Raw genomic sequence first — 5,845 nt, 5'->3', positions numbered from 1 at the left:
CGCTCTTCCAACCAGGAGGTGATGAGTGGTGAGTGACAGACCACGTTACTGGAGCACAGGTACAAGAAGAAAAGGCTTTTCCTGAGCATCTTTCAAATAAGAGCCAGGAGGACAAACAGCAGAGCATGAGCATGGCCCGGTTGGACTCTCCTTTGGGGAACAGGAGCAGCTGTGGTTTGGGCAGTTCCCCATTGGCTTTCTAGAAAAGTTTGCCTGCCATGGGGTGAGTGAAGATGAATTCGTTGTCTAACAAAGTCTCTCACATGTAAATCATCTCAATACCAAGTAGGAAAATAAAACAAATAGGGAATATATCTGTTTTCCCCTGTCTCTGTGGTTGTGGGTCCACCATGCTCTGGGGCTGGCTTTATCTCACCTGAATTCACGACTCAACAGCACAGATATAAACATCTGAGCCCGCCATCCCCTATTTAAAAACAAAGGAGAGAGAGAAGGAGATGGAAAAAGTGATTTTTCTGTTCTATTGAAATTGTTGCTCTGGGATGAGACTCTAGGACTTGACTCCACTGGCTGCATCTCCATGGATATCCCCATTGTTTCATGGTGTTTTCAGCCCAGAAGCATACTTTTGCTGCATAAGCTCCTCCAGCTATGGGATTCACCGCTTTCCCTTAGATTATTTTCTGTATCTCCTCTGATTTGCAGATGGTTTGCCTCTATTTTTTTAATAAAAGACTATAGGGTGGTGAGACACTGTCCCAGGTTGCCCAGGGAAGCTGTGGATGCCCCCTCCCTGGCAGTGTTCAAGGCCAGGTTGGATGGGGCTTTGAGCAGCCTGGGCTGGTGGAGGTGTCCCTGCCCATGGCAGGGGTTGGACTGGATGAGCTTTAAGGTCCCTTCCAACCCAAACCATGCTGTGATTCTATGGTTCTACACTGAACAAAGCTGTGATTTAGTGCTGTTGCATTCAATTCATCCCAAATGGGACGGAGATGGGGAGGTGAGAGCTTGGGACAAAAGCATCCACCTGGGACCAGGACACCAGCATCTTCATCTCGGTTCAGTCCTGAGCCAGATGTGTGCCACAGGGGACACTACAGGGGGTTTCTTTACAGTGTCTCTTAGCTGTTTTCCAAGCAGTTCTCACCAACCAGGTGAAACACCGGATCCTCCAACCTCCATCAACCCCAATTTCTGTTTGCACCAAACAGCCAGCCGAGACTTGCTCTTACCTCCTACAGAGGGACATTTGTTATTCAGAACAAAACTATTATGTTGCCGTGTTATTTAATCAAGTCAAAATTCATAGGCAGCATCTGTGCGGAAGATGAAATGTTTTGGGACAGTTTAGTCCTTTTCTTATCTGCGTGATTACGGTTATGTAAAGACTTTTCTTTCAAACACGGAGATGGGGTTTCATAAGCGAGGGACCAAAATAGTGCCAAGTAGCCAGCCATCTCCCCTTGATCACACTGGATTAGTACAATTAATCTGTAGGCATTAGCGGCCAGCAGCGTTTTGCCCGGAGGATATCATATATATTTATTATTTCATATCTGATTTCCTCCAAGTGGCAGAACATTCAATCGTGGGCTTTTCTTTTCATCATTATATTTTTTTGCAAAGGGGGTTGTGGGATTTGGAAAATTACTGAGGGGGCTCCTGATGACAGAGGGGATGGTTAGCAAAGAGTGGATGAGACTTCTGCTCATATTTTACCTCTTCTGAGAACGATGCAATTGGGAATTGCCTGCTGGATGAGCATGAACCAGCACAGGACCTTAGCCAGGACCTGCTGGGGTAGCAAATATCCACCAGTATAACCAGCCCTATAGGCACTCTCCGCTGCTGCTGCTGCTGCCTCACACTGGAGGAAACTAAAGCTCAGAAATACAGAATTATTTACTTGGGGAGGTTCAGGAATCCTTATTCTGGGGCTCCTGCAAATACCCTTCACTACCATGAAGCTCTTGGAGAAAGAGCAGAGCTTTGCTCTGATCCCAGAATGAAAACCCAAAAGGAAAGCCCCTGATAAACTTCCTTTGCTCTGGGGAATAGTTGCTGAGGGTTTCTCACTTTTCGTACTGCAAAGCAGCTGCATTTCTCATCCATTTATAAATGAAGACACAAAGGCCTGGTCTGCAGCAGCGTGTGTTTAACGCAATTACAGGTCAGTTGGCTTAAGAACTGCTCTTAGCACTGCATCAGTTAAAGCTGGCAGAGGTGGATTTATTTTGTGTGGGTTGATTTGTCCGCTGAATACTGGGAAAACAACTGAGTACGACTGGTGCTTCCTCTGCCTCCCAATCTTCATGGACCAGTGAGTGGCCACCAGAAAGAAAAGGGAGGAAGAGCAGCACAAACACACCATCATCTTTCCTCCAAGTATCGATTTCAAAACCATCTCCTACCCATGTTATTGATTATTCAGCACTTCTTGTATTAGAAGAAAAATATGAACATTTCTTTTCTACTCCCCTTCATCACAAAATTCCTAAAAGTGGGGATGACCCTGAATCTGAATCCAGCGCTGGAGTCCCGGTGATGTCAGCTGAGATATTACTTAGAAAAGACCAAATGGCTTCACCAGTGCTTTTCACTTTTGGTAGCTTTATGAAATGAATGAGCGATGTTCTCCCATCCCTTAGCAGGGGATGTAGCTGCAGATTACAGCAGCATTACATGATCGGCTCAGATAGGAACATGGAAATGAGCGTGGCGGAGCGATGCGGTGTCAGATTGGCGCTCAGCAGCCCCCGCTTATAAATACTTAACTCTGCCTATCTGGAGCGGGAGGTGAAGCGCAGGTCACTGTAAAGATACAAATCAAAAGGGTTTAAGCTGAATTTCCAAAGTACGTCTGTTGGGTCTGTCGTTGTTAGGACAAGCCCCTCACCCTCAGCTTTTTTGGGGTTTTTTAACTGGGATTTTTGCAGCATGCAGGCTAGGTGAGGTGCATGCCACTACCTTCAGGTATTGGCTGTGCTCCCCTTCATCAGCTGAGCAAAACCAGTGATTTTGTGACGCCTGTTTGTGATGCCAAATTAAAACTGTGACAAATCCTGCCCCAAACTCTGCTGATCACAGAGACTGCCCAGGAGGCTACAGCCATCTGTGCTGCAAATAATTGCATTTAATCAGACGGATCGCCCCGACTCCATAACCTCATGGCACAGGGGTCCAAACTTCACTCTTACACCCCAGCTTGGTGCTCTCCTGGAAACGAACTGCTATCAGTTACATTTGTTACATTTCTAAGCCTTCCTTAGGATTGCTGTCTTGCTTGCATTAAAATCCAGGTTGCAACTGCATTTTGGGGCCATTGAATTAGCAGAGCATTAGAGCAAGGCAGAACTGAAACACTCAGAAGAGTAAAAGATAAAACATTGGGTTTCAGCGTTCAAATACCTTCTTTGCGCTTGCGATTTTCTGCCTGACAGCTCCCTCTTCTGGGAAGCGGGTGCTGATCCATGAAGGATGCCAATAGCTGAAGGATGCTGATCGCACCCTGCTCGGCTCCCATCTGCTCCTCGGTGCCTGTGCACCCCCAGATTCACCCTCCGGGTTGAATTCAAGCAGAGTGGCATCAGCTGGACTCTTCTGAGCTATTTTGCAGTTCCCCCCTTTGAAGGAGTTTGAAGATCACTGAGAGGGCTGATCCAAGTCACAGCACCCGGTTATTTGGTACCCACTCCCTGATGGGTGCAGCTCTCAGCAGTGGGGCAGGGCCAGGACTATCAGCATCCATCTGACTGGGCTCCAGATTCCACCTCCTCCAAAATCATCCTCATCCCTCACCTCATCCCCCAAATATCTCTGCAAAGGCAGGAGCTCCTCACCTGTGGCTAGCATGGGTCAGGTCTCCGCTGGAAGGGATTTAACCCAACGCATCTGGTTCCAGGGGTTGAATGCATTTTAAATAGCAATGTGTTTAACTACAAGCCACATTGGGGCTTACCTGCGTGCTGGGCTAACGCTCGCCTTTGAAGGCCAAAGCAGTGAAGTTGAGATGTAATTTGCTAATTAGTTCCCAGGTGATGGCTTCTCACTCATGGCTGCAAACTCTTGTCCATCCCTGTGTTAAGGAAATAGTGCTGCTGTGTCTGCTGGCAGCGTAGAGGCATTTAATTGCCTTTTTCAAGCATGAGGAGCAGCAGGGAGATGGACAATGAGGAGCTGACCTGACTTTCCAGCTGCTGCTCTGAAGGCAACAGCAGGAGCAGCTGGGAGCATCTGGTTCAGGTCCCTCAGCGCAGCCTGAAACCCAAATCATGTCAGGGTCCACCCACAAGGGAGACCCATAAAGCTGCCAGTTTAAATCAAAAATGCAGTTTGAGGAGGAAAAGGAAGACTGAAAGTGGTGACTGCACGCCTGTGGTCACCACCAGGATGAATTCATGCAACTGAGCCCCACAAAACAACAGGAAATCAGCAGCAGTGATTTATGGGCATGGTGAAACCACCATCCACCCTGCCTGTGCCTGCTCCTCCCTCTCCAATGCCCCCAGTCCATCTGCTTCTGCAGAAGTTTAGTTAGAACTACAGAAAATCACTCAGAAGTGTTCACTAATTACTGTCTGCCTGCCAATTTGGAGAAGGTACCAGCCGCTAGCACAGAGAAAGTGGCCTCCAGCCACACGATTTCAAGCATCCTCTTCTGCATCTCTTCTTAAAGCCTTTCCTTGCTGCATACCAGACCTGCTCATCCAAGGCTCTAATGCAGCTGAAGCTCTTTGAAGAGGTTTGTGCACCTGCGGCTGCTGGAGCCAGCAGTGGCCGATGTCCTCTTTACACCAAGGCTGGAGAAAGGTGGGGATCAGTCCTCAGATTCAGCCATCAGAGACAGACTGGTAAGGGCAGGCAGGTAAACTGTAACCTCCAGTGGCACCACTCAGGGTCTTCCCATTGAAACACCAGCTTTGCTTCTCTCCACTGGGAACTGGGGAGTTTTTTAGGGTATCACATCCAAGCCTCTCAAGAACATCCATGCAGCAGTGGCAGGAGCAGAAGCTGAACCTTGGGAGATGGCCACAGGCCCATGGCAAGGAGAGGTGACAGCCGAGAGCCATACCTGCTGCAGGGCTCCTTGGAGCTGCACGGTGCCAGCCCAGGACAGCACCAGCCCCAGATCTCCAGCCACATCCAGCACAGGGCTAGAATCCATGCTTTGTAACCTGGCTTTAGATGAGTGTTTTAAACCCAAGGAAAAGCTTGGAGGAGGATGCTTCCCTACCCTCTGAAGGAGGTTTCTAAGCCCAGGGATGGAAATCCCTGTGATGGCTGTGCCAAAGCTCTCTCCAAGGGCTGGAGGATATCTGAGCTGAGATGAAATGACATGGAAGGAGACCAGACCTTGCTTTCTCCAGGGCCTGGGGAAGCCAAAGGGTACCCAGCTCTCTTCCCACCTGCTTAGGGTAGCCCCTGGTTTAAGTCCTTGCTGCCAGAAAACACGAAAAAGCAACCCTGCCAGTGCTCCTGCTCTCCACACTCCTAGCTGCCAAGCAAACCAACCCTGCCAAGCAAGAGCAAGAACTGGAGCAGGATTTTCTACCTCCTCTCTGTTCTCCTGCATGCAAATACTCTCCATTCTGCAGAAACAGGTATTAAACACCTGCAGCCAAAGGACAGCACTGAACCCAGCTGTTAAGGTATCTGCTCGAAGCACTGTGCAGTGGAGAAAGGAGGACTGACACCATGATCATACCTTCATAAACACGAGGCCAAGCAAATAGCACCATCTTACACAGGAGTCTGAGGTGATCTGAACCCAGAAAGGGTGGATGGTCCCTGCCTTCCTGAAGGGCTGTAATGAACCTGTAACACCCTCAGCCATAAGCAGAAGTGAAAAGACATTTTTTTAAGAAAGTACAAGGCTACATAAACA

Source organism: Mesitornis unicolor, unplaced genomic scaffold, assembly GCF_000695765.1.
Source record: "Mesitornis unicolor isolate BGI_N332 unplaced genomic scaffold, ASM69576v1 scaffold3615, whole genome shotgun sequence".
NCBI lineage: Eukaryota > Metazoa > Chordata > Aves > Mesitornithiformes > Mesitornithidae > Mesitornis > Mesitornis unicolor.
The sequence above is the reverse complement of the archived record's forward strand: the minus strand, read 5'-3'. Positions refer to the sequence as shown.